This window comes from Cryptomeria japonica, chromosome 4 (genome assembly GCF_030272615.1).
Source record: "Cryptomeria japonica chromosome 4, Sugi_1.0, whole genome shotgun sequence".
Lineage (NCBI taxonomy): Eukaryota > Viridiplantae > Streptophyta > Pinopsida > Cupressales > Cupressaceae > Cryptomeria > Cryptomeria japonica.
In genome coordinates, this window is record NC_081408.1 from 351,071,856 (window position 1) to 351,087,211 (window position 15,356).

Genomic DNA, 15,356 nt, shown 5'->3' on the forward strand with positions numbered 1-15,356 from the left:
TTTTATGTCCTTTTGACCGATGGTATTCACAATATGTATTATCATTCCACCAATGTGGCTTTACCAATGGTTCTTCCTTGACATCTGGTAACTTAATAAAATTTGCTTGTATCAATTGTTTCATTACTAATTCAATAGGCTCCCCTAACGGTGTAAATTGTTGAGGAGGCCCATCCCTTGATCTGAAAGGTTTTCGTTGCTGGTTTTGTTGTTGACCTTATTGTTGATTATACTGTTGGTATTGCGCCTGTTGAATAACATTGCTTGCTTGTGTCTGATTTTATTTCATAGCTGGCATATTAGGAGCATTTAATTTCTTTATCATGAACTTGGGTTGATTTGCATTCACTGCTCTTGCATCGACAACTCCATCATTAGTGACATTCTTGTTTTTGTACCAAAATCTATTTTTGTCCCCTGAATTGTTTGTGTTGTCATTGTCTTTGTTAAGATTAATGAGTCCCTTAGCTACAAGAGCACTTTCAATGTTCATCCCTTTCTTAATGAGCTTCTCAATGGTACTAGGACTTTTCAGTTTGAGCTCATACATCATTTCTGGGACCAAATTTTGAATAAATAAGTTCACTTGTTGTTCTTCAGGTATATCTAGGGAAGAACGACTGTGCAAGCTTCGCCATCTTTGTAAGAAAGTCACTAAGGGTTCACCTTGCTTTTTCTTTGTGTTGCATAAATCTAACATGGTCACTTCATTGTCAATGTTGAATGCGAAGTGGGATATAAACTTTTGAGCCAATTTCAGCCATGTCTTTATGTTCCCTGGTAAATGTGAATACTAATCCATGGCTTGGCCTATGAGACTTCATGCAAATAAGCGCATCAAATATGTTTCCTCATAGCTCACTTTAGTACATGCTACGAAAAATGCTCGAATATGATCTTTTGGGTTGCTTGTCCCTTTATATTTCTCAAAATGAGGTGCCTCAAAATGCTTAGGAAAGGGAGGCATGTACAAGCTCTTGTCAAATGGATTAGGACATAAATCTTGATCGGTGTATAATTTCTTTGCCTCTTTGGTTTGCAATGCTTTGATTTGTCATTGTAACTTCTCAAGTTGTTGTGCAACTGTGTCAGATATCTAAGATTTTGGAAGTTCATCATTCATTCTTGGGTATACTCTTTGTCGATACGTCGTGTTCTCCATTGGCTGTTGATGTTCCAAAATTGTTGTCTTTGGTGTTTCTGGCATATAAAGGTCTTGATACAGCTCTTGTTGCTGTGGTTGTGTCATGCCTTGACATTGACCCTGTTGCTGTGTTTCTTGTGATGGGATCATCATTTGTAGGCTTGGTTGATATTGCAATTGAGGGTGTTGTTGATATTGCATGGACATTAGTTGTGGTTGTGAAGTATGATAACTTGTTTGTCTTGGTGCATATTGAGGCACATGTTGTTGTTGATGCTGACAAATCAAAATTTGTTGAATTTGTGCCAATTGTTGTTGTCTTGATGTAAATCCTATCATTTGCAAAAAACTTTGTTTTGGAGGTTTTTGTTGTTTCTCCTTTAGATGGGGTATGGCACTTGCATTGACTTGCTGTGTTGTTTTTCCAATCCATTGTGATGGTTGCAAGTTTGAATTGACTTGTAATGGTGCAGGATACGTTGCCACTTGTTGTTGAATATGATATTGTTGCTGTTGTGCATTGTGTGTTTGCACATTCGATTGTGCTCTTTGTGTATTTCTCAATTGTTGTAACATTTGTTGTTGGTGCACACCACTATTTGTGGCTTTTTGTGTTGCCACTATTGAAGGATTTGTCACAATATTTTGCATAATAGGTACTTGAGTATTTGCCAAACGTATTGAGCTTGACAGGACATATGAACTTTGTTGCATTGTGGCATTGTTTTGAACATCTGTAAGATCCAACATTCCAGTCGTAAAGCTTTCTTGCATCTTAGATGATCCAATTTTAGGCATGCGAGGAATCACTTCTTGTTGAGGTACACCTGTCAACATTTGTGTGACCATCATTTGATCTGGTGTTAAAGGTGTTGCATTAAACAATGGATTGTTTATTATTTCAAATGTTGATTTTTGTGGAATAGTCACTGTCAAAGTTTATGAAACACGCTTACTCAACAATGTGTGTTGAGGTTCTTGTTGTACATTTTCTTCATTTGGATGTGGAGAGAAACTTAACAGGTCATCGCCTTGTTGTTTTTGCACATTAGTTTGGTCATTTGAGGAGGTCACATTACTCATCATATCAAGATATTTTTGTGGAAACATCTTAAAGACCTTTTTCAAGAATTTATCCATCCTTTTGGTCACTTTCAAATCTTTAAGGAGCATATCAACATCATTGGAAGCATCGGAATCTAATGAAGAATCTGGTAAAATATTTGGATTTGTTTCTTGTTGAATGCCTTGATCTGAACCAAATCCTTGTGAAAGAGTTTGTTCCTCATGTAATGTTTGAGTTTGAATTTCATGTTGTAGGTTCGATTGATTCCAGTCAAAAGGTGCATTTTCCCTTGGCGTTGGTGGAACACTTCCATATCCCGGTTTCATGGGTACAAACACTGGCTCATATAGTGGAGGTGGTCCAAGTTGAACCATTCCATATTGTGGTAATGGTGTGTTTGACGAACCCTCAATTTGTAATGTTTGAGTGGGTTGAAACTGTGAGTTTGATACGTTGTCCATGGGTTGATATGTTGGTTCACCCATCTTCTTAGACTTTGACCTTGTTTCAATAGGCATGTCACTATGCAAATGCAATATTTTTAGGATTTTTGATTTTAAAAGGATGATGTATGATAGGCAAGTAAATGCAACCTAAGTAGATGAAAATGCAATCTATGGCAAGAATGCAACCTATGTTTTTGTTGTTTTCAAGATTTGGACAAACTTTTTGGAATGCAGACCTAAAGACTCAACCTTGGGAAATTGAAATGAAGCCAAGACCTTAAAGGACAAAGGACCAAATGACAATAGGACAAACTGATAATGTCTCACCTATATGCTTGGATACTAAGCTAGGTTTGAAAAAAATGATATTAATGAAAGGACAAATTTTTAGATCAGGTCAAGACTCCCTAACAACAACTTAGGGTATCATCCAAAGTTTTGATTTTTCAAGTTTGACAAACCAAATTTTTGAGACTAAATGCAAGAGGGCAATGATTATGACAATGACTTAGGACATGAACATGATCTAAGGATATGATATGACAAGATGAAGCCAAGACAAGATGACAATACAATGACAAGGATATGCAGGAATGTCACCTAAATGGAAATCTAACTTGGATATGACAACGAAATGCAAACTTAGGGAAATGATTTTGGACCTAAGTGCAAAATGAGGATGCTTGTAATGAAAAGGACTAAAATGAAAGGAGATGACAATATTCCTTAGAACCTAAGTTGGACTATGCAAAACCTAAAGTGACATGAATTTTGAAACAAGGATATTCAATGTTTTGACAAGCCATGTTCAAATGTTGGATGAATACTTGGACAAATTTAGACCTTTGTTCAGATTGTGTTTTGAATTGAAGGTTGTTGATTTTGAAAATCCAAGTTGATTATGAGCACTTTTGAAAGTTTGTTTTTAACCTTTGAAAATCACAGAAGACAAAATGTTTGTTTGACTTTGACTCAAGACAATCAAGCACATTTACAACAAATCCTATGGCTGGCAAGGGCAATATCTGTTGAATCCTCTAACCATAAAATACAACACGTAGCCGGATAGCTAGACGCTTGGTAGCACTGGCTCCCCTTTACAGTGCACTCACTTCTCGGGCATACCAAGCTTCGAGTTCAAGGGGCATCACTTCCCAAGAACTTGCTATCTCTAACTAAGGAGTACATGAGAGGTGTCTTCGGCATGTGCATATCACAACGCCTAAGCCAACAGATAGAAGGATTTTGGCCTCTAAAAACAAGAGATTCTAGTAAGGGCATCCGTTCGGGTGGGTATTGATCCAGCGAATAAATTGTCACAATACCATTCTAGCACCCGTTGTCTACAACTTTTGTTGCATCCATAGTTATTTAGAGTGGTTCGGAAGAGCTTGGCTTTAGCTCGTCACCACTTTGGGTCATTCCCTCTCACCAATGCCTGTGCGGAGTGCCAGGCAAATCGGGAGGCAGGCCCAATTCTAAGGGTTAAAACATGCAATCAGACTAAAAGCAAACAAAGCATGCATGGTGTTCATTAACCTTTAAGAAATTAAATGTGCAACTACTTTAAAAATCACAAACAAGATGTTTTAGTGAAAGTCTTTGACCACATCCTGCATAAGATTTTGTTAGTAGTTGTATTATTTTGTTTTTTTAGTCTTCGTCACACATAACACCAAGGTGCTACACAAAGGATCAGTACCAAAGAAAAACTAGAATATAAGAGTCAGAATGAAAACAAAGTAATTTGCAAGTAAAAACACTGGTTTTACCTCTGTTTCTGGCCTTACACAGGTGCAGAATGTCTCAACACAGGTACATAATGCACCAACACAAGCACAGGATGTCTTAACACAGGTGCAGATCTCTTTGACACAGGCACAGGATGTCTTAACACAAGCGCAGAATGCCTTGACACAGGCGCAAAATGCCTTAACATAGGTGCATAAGTGTCCAGAAAGCTCTGAGTTGCTTTGTTTCTTGAGTTTTTCACTTGCAAATCAGCTCAAAAGCACTCAAGACATGGTAAGGGGTTAGTTCACGTCGGGTTAGTTCACCAGAAAATGTAGATAGGAATTTGGAATTCATCAAAGCAATAGATATTAGACTAGCTCAACCACAAAAACTAGATTGCAATGATAAGAAATCCTAAAAACATTCAATAAAGGCATGAAGATGAAATACTAAAATAAAATGCAAACCAAAGCATGTATCTCCTTCATTGTTCCTCCATTGTCCTTCTTTCTCCTTCAAATTAATTTGTTTGTGGATCTCACCTACAAGTGCAAAATGCAAGTATGAAAGCAAGCAAGATTGACAAGATGAAAATTGTAGCATAAGGATACTAGAAGCGTGGTTTTATTTTTTTTATTGATTGAAGAAAATCATCCAATTTATAGACAAATTGGAGAGAGGACAAAATTAGCATGAAGAGATTTGAAAGGAAATTTCAAATCAAGAATGAAAAATATGACAAATTATGACAAAATTGAAATTTTCTATGCAAGATTGATTGATTGACAACAATTATGACAAATTATGACAAGATTAAAATGCCATTCCCATGACAAAAGGGAAGAGAGAAAATAGCCTCCATGATTGCAACAAATGGAAGCATAAACATAGGAGAAAATTAGGGGAAAAATTAGAAAAATTGAAGAAAATAGGAGAAATAGAAATTAGGAATTAGGAGAAATTAGTAAATTGGAAAATTGAGGAAAAATATGAAATAGAAATTAGGTGAATTAATTAATAGGTTTTCATCCATTAATTAATTCATGAAAGAGACCCAGGACTAAATAAATAGATTTATCTAACCCACAAAGAAGAAGAAAAGGATTAAATGAACAAATCATAAAACCCTAGAAATAAGAGGACAAGGAATTAGGTCAAGAAAACAAGAAATTAATGTAGGTTCGACCATGATTCTGATTGACAAAGGACCAATGTTGATAAATGATTGAGACTGGTTGACAAAAATCAATGACAAATTGACCAAGATTGACAAGGAGATCAAATTGATAGGCGCCAATTGATGAGGAACAATGACTAATTGATCCAAATTGACATGATTGAAAAGGACAAGGATCGATAACAAATCAATTGCAAAATGACAAGATTGACAAGGACAAGGATCGATGACGGATTGATCGCAAAATGACGAGATTGACAAGGACAAGGATCGATGACGAATCGATCGCAAAATGACGAGATTGACAAGGACAAGGATCAATGACGAATCGATCGCAAAATGACGAGATTGACAAGAGGACAAAACCCTAATTCTATCATCGATTAGGATTGACGATGTCCAAAATGATGATAAATGAGCATGCACCATGATGCGACATAATAAGATTGACCAAAATCATGACTGAAGATTGCTATCAAGAAGACCAAATTCGAAAGCGATACAAAATGAGGAATGCAGAAGAAGGACCCGATGCTCGCAAATGATAAAGACCAAGTGCGCAACATAGAAGAAATGTTAATGCGATGCAAAAACCCTAAAATAAGGCAATGCGCGAATGTTAAAGTATGACTCCGCAAGTGTTGACCTTTTTTAGACATCTACAGTATCACTAGTAGTTACTAGATGGCTTGTGATGTGTTGGTGTACGTTTTATCATATACTGAACATTAGAATAAAGTACCCAAAGATAATTTATACTCTCTTGAACAAAATCACCGCGTATGCTAAGATTGCTAGAAGATCATGTGGCGATTCGAAGGTTTCTTTTGTCAGGTCCTGACGTGTGGATAAGCTCAATGGGCATTGTGATATGCTGGTAATACACAAAGGGACTTGGGCATGGATTGTTTAATTCACAATGAAGGTTTAGATAATGAAGCTCTATCATTTGGGACTTGGATCATGTAAACACTAAAAAGGAGACAAGGGTTTAGAAGCTCTAATCTATTCCTAGGAATTTGAGAGACGGTATTGACTAAGTGAACTCAATAACCACACTTTGCTTCGCCTTGCTTAGGACAACTACACAAAGGGGATGCAATCTTCAAGGGATGTTCTTATAATTGGAAGTTAAGCATACACAAAGAAAATCTTAGACTAACTTTACACAATGAACAAAAATCATCTATTCATCAAAAGTATGAGCAGAGATACACCATAAATCAATACTTATCAAATATTGCATTCATCTAACATACATGTAATAAAATTTAAACTATTCTGTTGAAGAGATTGAAAACCTTGCTAATCATTCAGATAAAAGAGATTACAAGGCCTTAAGAGAAAGCACACAAGTAATGTATTATCTGAAAATGACCTTCTTGCAACAATATTTCAAAAACCTCACACTCTCCAAATGAGAGGAGGAAACCTTATATAGGCACAAAAAGTTTGAATGCCCGAGATCAAACAATGATCAAGGGCCTAGATTGAAAGATCAAAACCCTAATTAGGGTTTGTTACAACTAACTACCCGTCAACCAATGAGAAAATTACATTTGGGGACACTTGTCCTTCTTGCTAAATATGAACCAACAATAAAAATAGAAGGTTGTTGCATTGTGAAGTGTGCCCTCTAGAAGCTTCTATGGATAAGTCAGGTTCATTGAACCTGGACATGTTGACTCAGAATAATCTGATTGGTTGGAAGATGATGAGGTGCCACCTCAGCGTGCTGGATGTCTCTCCTAAATTGTGTGAACAAATTGTCTAAGTATGGAAATTTGTTTCTTCTCGTCACCATTTGATTCTGATTGGGAGCTTGTCTTTGACTCTTCAGGAGATGAAATCCTTCAAGAAGTTGTCCTAATTGCTTCCATAGGTCTGGGATTGTAGATGATTTTCCCCAAGTAGTCTAAAATTATTTTCTATATTTTCACCAAGTTAGAGAACTTTTCTTTCTTGATGCTTTGAGATTCTTCCAAGTGCCTTGAATTTGGAGAAGAATCTCTTTGTGAAGTATTTCTCATACTTAGCCAAATTTTGGCCATCTTTATGCTCAGACAAACCTTGCTTGTGGACTTATCTACTATTCTGAATTTGGCTTGAAACTCCATTTGTGTTTTTTGTGATGATCCCACCTTAGCTCTCATCCGAAAAATGCAAAACCAAAAGAAATTAAGTTAGAATCCTCATTTTGAGCGTGAATTTTGAAGGTTTGATGGCAGAGTGTGCTTTGATTCTCCAATTCCTCAGAACTTTTAGCCTTCAACAAGCTGCGAACACTACAAAATTTTAGAAACACTTGAAAATTCAATCTGATTTGAAGGTTTGTGAGTGAAATCTATCTCTGATCAATCTGAAAATGAATAATTTAGTCCCAAAATCTGTGAAATAAATGTTGAAATCAAATTTAGATCCTAGAAAATATGTGAAAATTAGACTAAGTCCCTGAAAACTTTATCAAAATTTGAAAATGAGATTGAAAACTCAATAAATTTGCCTTGAATACCCCTGTCACCTTCAAAATCTTAGAAAATTTTGAATATGTACTTAGAATGTCTTTGAAATGCTCTTGAAAACCTTCGAAAAACTATTAAAATGTGTACAAAAACTCTTAAAATCTTCTCGTCCTCATGTCTTGCTCTTCCAAGTTTGAACTTTAAATGAATAAATATGGAATGCAAAAGGTATTTGTATAAGAGTTCGAATTTTTAATTAGAAACTCAAAAAACATCTTAAAATTTGTTTCTATTTCATCCTCAGTTCTTTGAATCTCCAAAGAATGTTTCTAATTTGGTCTTCAGTTGACTTGTCATCTCTATCAAGTTCGAATCCTTCATCTTGTTTCACAAATGCAAGTTTCTAGTTTAGTTTTCAGTTCATAATTTGAACCGAATTTGCAATATTCTCCTTTCAAAAAAAATCTATTTCTGTCCTAGTTTGAACTTCATCTTCAAATCTTGTTGACATCACTCTCTTTTCCTCCAAATTGGCAAGTATATTTGATTGATCTTATTCTCTTTACTTGGGCGGACTTGTCTGAACTTGTTTCCATTTGCAATCAAAGGTAGGGCGGACTTTGCACAACTTGTGCACCATCTAACATAATGTTGGGCCGAATTCCTAGAAGTCGTGCACTTAGACTTAATTTTTAAAATAGATTTGGAGAGATGTGTGCACCTTAGCCTTAACCAAATTTCTCTCTCCTCAAAACGGATTTCCTTGGCTCTTTCCTTTCTAACATGTCAATCTTCTTCATTTGAGCGAACTTGAATTCTAATGTGCACTTCATATGTCCTCCTCCTAGGGTGACCTTTTCTCATTTCATGCACCACTAAATGCATAGTGGGTAGACTTTACCAACTTTGTGCACCAAAACTCATTGCGGACTTTATTGATCTTAAGCTTCATGAAGGTGGACTTTTTTCTTTATGTGACCAAGGAGGGAGGACTTCCTTGTGTTTGTGCACTCAACCTCTTGATAGGACAGACTTTGTCACATTCATGATCTTAGGAGGGTGGACTTTATCACTTCCTTGCACCATGGTGAGGGTGGAGTTAGATCATGTTAGGCACCTTACACTTAGACAAGGGCAAACTTTCTCAACTTCATGACCCATTGCTAGCACCTCCAAGATGGGCTTCATGGATTTCAAGAACCAAGGAGGGCGGACTTAAAGAAATCCACGCACCATGAGATCAAAAACTTTGAATCTTCATAACTTGAACAATACTCCTCGGATTGCCTTGAAATTTGAAAACCATACTTCAATCATCGCTTGAATTCCTCATGATTCCTAAAATTTAGGAATTTATCTTTTCTGGACAATACTTGAATTTTGAAGGAATTCTCAATCATTTTCAATGTAACTCAGAGCCAACAGTGCAAACCCTAGATCCCCTTTCCAAAAATAGAAAAAGCAAGCATCCCTAAAAAATAGGAACAACTTTCTAAAAAAAGCCATTTCGGGTATTGTGCTCAAAATTCCAAAAATGAAACTTCATAAAAAATAGGAAAAAACAAAAAAACAAAACTTTCCAAAAATAGAAATTTGTCTAAATTGACCCAAATCAATTGCAATCTTCGTCCTTCAGACTTTCTAGACACATTGAAGATGTCTAGACTCTGTTCTAACCATGGCTTGCACAAACTGACTCATGACTTTCAAAATTCACACCATTCAAAACTAACAAACTTGGCAATACTGATGCCAGAAGGTTGCGAGGCTCTAACAAAACCCTAAAAAGCAAAAAATGGGGGGGTCCCCATTTTCAATGGGGCAATGTGTGAAAAGGTCACAACATCTAGCGCCAACCTGAATAAATGTTCCTGAACATTCCTAAAATAAAACATATTTGAAGACTAGAATCTAGAATTAATTCTAGCTAACTTATCCACTGGTTAAGAATGGTACTCAAAAAGGAAGAGGAATCCTAGATTGTATCAAGATCTTTCATCCTTCAATTACAAGTGTGTGCAAAATGTGTCCATTTCCATCTCAAAAGACCATAATGAATCTTTGGTTCCATCATGGAAAGTTATGTAGTTTACGTGTTCTTTTGTCTTAACTCCAAAAGCATCCTTGGATAGAGCCTTGTTGGCAGCGAACATCCATAGCCCCGACGAGGTTATCTCTATAATCTCACAAAGATTGCTCTACTTCCGATGATTTATGTTTTTTATTTATTTAGGGCACACCTATAGAGATTTTTGCACACCCAAAAAGCCAAGTATTTTGATTTCATTCTTTTCTCTTTTCTTTTGATTTTCTTTTCTTTTAACATATTTCTACACTTTGGCTCATAAGCAATGAAGCTCACAATTGGCTTGAGTATTATAGTGGTGTTGAAGTAAGACTTTTGATGATTTATTTATGTTTTCTTGCCATGACTTCTCCTAGGAGACCAAAATGACTCAGAGAATTTGTTGTGTGTAAGATATAATGATTCAAAGATTCAGTGTCAAGATACAATAGATGATTCCATTTCTAGTCAAGTACTAATCCTAACTTTGAGATACTTTAGAAATAATTAATCTAAGATTCAGAAGTTCTCCACAAATATTTACCAAAGGAATACCCCAAACATAACTTAGCAGGGTCAATCTAGAGTGTGTGTGTAAGTAACATCACCCCTTTGCTAATGGGAATCCTCTTTATTCAAAACTAACCTAAAGAAAACGAAAGCAAACAAAAGCAAAGACAACTAAGCTAACGAAAGCAAACTAATCTAAGAAAGAAGGAACAACACCTAAACTAACCAAACAAGAGAAAAATGAAAGAAACTACTCTAACTATGAAAGAAACCCTACTCTAAACAAACATTAATTTTTTAAGTGAACAACACTCAAAAGACCTAAGTGTAGACACCTAAAAATGTCTCATTAATTCTACACTAATTATTAGTCTATTTAATTAAGTAATTATTTAATTATTTGATTAAACTATCTATTTCTTCTAATCATCACCCTTCAACACTTCTAATTATTCTATTTCTATTCTCAAATCATTTTAATCAGTTAACCATACCTCAATTATTAATTAAATATCAATTATTTAATTAATTGTGACATTTTCCTTAGTTAAATAATCTTTATTATTTAATTAATTCAATTTCCTAGGTTTAAACAGTTTCATTTAAATTAATTAATCAAGTTCCTCCAATTCCCCAAATTATAATTCCAATAAATTCCATCTAATTTCATTTCATATTTCCCCAAATTCGAATTTTACAAAATTTCATCTAATTTCAAATCACCAAATTCACATTTCACCAAATTTGAATTTCAGTTGTGCATTTGAGCATTCGAGTGACCAAATTCAAATCCAAATTGAAAATGAAAATCAAATTCAATTTCAAATTCCTACAACACATGCTAAATCAGAACTGATTGATCAAATCAATTGTCTAGTCAATTAACTCAGTTAACTCATCAATCATCCTTTTTAACTCAAAATCAGTTTTTTATGACTAATCCATCAGTTTAGTCATCTCCCTAGTCTATTTAGTTTACTGATCAATCAAATGAGTTTACTAGACAATCTATTTAGTTCACTCTCCAATCAATCCTATTAACAGATCAATCTATTGAGTTAAAAAATCAATCATGACTAGTTCATTGATCAATCAATTTTAGTTATCTATCAATAAACAGTTGAGTTCTATTTCTCACCCCCTTTGTGCTGAAAATCTATAAATTCAACATCATTTTCTCAATTCAAGCTAGAATCGTAGAATCAAAGTCTTCAAAATATTTGTATGCAAGAAATTGGTGCAACACTTGAGAGCCACCAACCATACAAATTGGAGAAGAACAATGGAAGCAAAGATGCAGGATGAGGGAGTCTTTATTTGAATTCATTTCTCATTTTGTATTGATTATGTTTGATGTTTGTTAATTAGTTGAGAATTGGTGATTCGTTCTTATTTGCTAATTAGCTTAATACATATGAAATTCAGGCATAGAAACAATGGTGAACCTGACGTGAATCATGCTAACCTTAATTTTTTTTGTTTTAAATGACTTTGCAGATCCGTACATGAAACAGGTTCCAGATTTCACACTTGCTTAAGCATAAATTTGCAATTGCCAGTATTGCACCGCAATTGCTAGCATAATACCTCAAAATTGATTAGTCATTGCACCGCAATTGAAAAAGTGTTTCGCAATTTCCATAGAGAGTTGCAAAATTGAATTGTCTTGTGTTGTTTCTTTATTATCTATTCTTGCGCACCTAACCCAGAAATTTCATCAAATTCTGGAAATTTCAATTTCTGCATATAAAATGTACCTAATCCAATGGCAGGAAAGGTGACTTTCAGAATCTCAGGTGCAAGGAAGGAAAAAAAACATAGGAGACAACAAAGGATGTATCAAAGACTCTTAAAGGCAAAAAGGGAGCTCTGTAAAATTGAAGAAAAAGAGGAGATTGCTCAATATCACATAAATATCCACCGTTTCTTAACCAAGTACAAATTTTATGATTACATTGATGTGATGGCTCGAGTGGTGTGGTATAATATCATTGTAGAATAACCCTTCTATCTTCTATCTTTTTTTTTTTGTTTTTAAAAATTCAAAAAAATAAATAAATTATTTTACTGATGAGCAATTGATCTTATATCAATTCGCAATTGATCAGCCATCACATTGCAATTGCTTAAACAATAATTCACAATTGATGATATATCAATTCATAGTTGATCTGACACCAATTTGCATTCGCTCTATAGTTAAGTTGCAATTGTTAGATTAAATTTTCCTCTTGCTGTCTTGTTTCAGTTTTGGTTTTTATCAGAATATCTTTCTGTCTGTAAAAAGACAAAGCTCTATAATTGGAAAATTAGGTTGGATAGCCCACCATGTGCTTACTAATATCATTTTCTGCAGGGGTAGCTTAGAAACACTTCAATTTGGTGCTAATAAAATAAACCACAAACAAACTTGTCTTCTATTTCACAATTGTGATGAAGGTTAAAATTGAACCCCATGCTTTTTTGGAGCAATATCTCCAAATAGATTAAAAAATCATTGTGATAAAAGGTTAAAAAGAACCCTTGTTTTTTGTGTCTTCAAAGGGATAGGTATTATGTTCTCCCCTTCAATGGGTGATCAAAAAGTCAGATTCTCTTCTTTCATACTTTCATTTATTTTTTGCAATTAAATCCTTTAGATGGCCTACCCTCTCGAGTTGCCCTTAGGGCGCTATTAAGGCCGGTGAGAGGGGAACGACCTAAGTGGCAATGACTAAAGCCAAGTAATCCAAGATACTATAAATAAATGCGTATGTGATGAAAATCATATGCGGCGAGTGTTACATGTTGTCACAACAACATTATGCCTCTCTCAATGCCTATACGGTGCATTAAAATCTATAGAGCGTAGCCTCGACAGACTGGGAGACCTCCCTCAACGGAGTGTAAAACGCTACTGATTGTGACCACTCGAATGAAACCCTATCTAAACACCATAGAAATTAGAAGCCAAACTAAGTCAGTAACCAGACACTTGATTTATCACAGTGCAAGGGTGGGGAAGAATCTGCCCCCAAGACACTCACCATATATCTCCTAGGATAATAGACCAATTGAGGAGCAATCTTCTTTGATCTAATTTCCGAAAAAAGGCAAAAAAATAGGTGCACCCTAGGGTGTGATAGGGCTGTTTGAGATGATGGAGTATCAAGATGTGGGATGTGGTAATATTTGTGACCTTTTGACCTTAGGAAAGTCTATCTGATGTGATATCGAATTGCCCCAATATATCAAGAACAAAATGAGATCTTGAGAAAGATCCCAACATTCATGGAAATTTGAAAAAAAAATTCCTTAAAGCAATTTTTTTTGATGGTTTTATTCTTTTGATGTGACTGTTGTGTCCTTTGATACACTTCGACAAATTCAAAACATTATAGGAAACAAATCACAACCTCAACAAAGTCAAGCTTCAGTGTTCAACAAGATCGAGCAAAAACCTTAACAAAGTTTCAGTGTTCAACAATATCAAACAAAAACTCAACAAAGTTAAGTGTCAATATTAACAAAGTTAAGTAATATTAACATGTTACTTTCAAGTGATCTTAGGTCCTAGAAATTCAGTTCATGTAGAAGTACCATTAGAATCATCACACAAAGTCTTGGCACAAGTCATTTCATCAAATTGTCATTCACTCACTTAAGATTTAGTGTTGCATTAGAGTATAGGAATCATACCTAAGTCCATGGGTATTAGAGGAGACATAGAATTCCCATTTGAACAACCCAATCTTGAGCCAAACAATGACCAATTAGCAATAATTGATGGTTTAGATAACCTCACTTGGGAAGTAAGAGTCAATCATGCCCAATATGGCACAGTTAAGGCCATCATAGATGATGAAATCTGGAAGTCTGTTCGTCTTGATGAGAAACTAAGGAAAAAGATACAAAGAGCAGCTCAAAAAGAAGCCATTAGAAAAGACCATAGCGAAATTTCTCAAACCTTGTTAAAAAAGAAAAGTGTCAGTCATTTCTAGGGTCTACATTGTCTGCATAGTAGTATTCAATGTATGGGTCTAAACGGAAACAGAGAAATCCCATTTGAACAACCCAATCTTGGGCCAAACAACGCTCAATTAGAAATAATTGATGGTTTGAATATCCTTGTTGAGGAATTAATAGCTGATCAAGACCAATACGACATAGTCCAAGCTGTCATAGATGCTGAAGTTTAGAAGTCAGTATAAATAGACATAGACCTCGAAAATCAAATCAAAGAAGAGGCAAAATTAGAATCTTTTCGACAATACGCTAAAAATCTTGTGTTTGAATTTTAGAATCCTCGATAGAAAGTCATCATTCATAGATTGCATTGTCCGCACTTTAGTCTTTATGAAGTCATAGAAGCATACTTAGTTGTATTTAATTGAGTCTTTCATACACATCTTAGAGAGTCAAGATCACTTTGGAACAATATTCATGCCATTAACTCGTGCTCAAAAGGTAAAACACCAAATGGATCCTAACAATGATCCCTTGGTTAACCCCACATGGAATATGGATCTATCCACACAACAACAAACACAAGGTCACACACCCGCAACACTGTCAACAAACATAAACAAGATGCCTTCCATTGATGAAATACAACTTAATTTGATGAAAGAAGAATTGGAAGCAGCCCAACAAGATCCCATGACACTTATGATTCTCAATGCTCTCAACAATAATGATAGAGATAGATATCTCATTCTCTTAGTCCAAAATGGGGCCAAGTTATGTCCAGGGGTAGACATTTTAGCGATATTG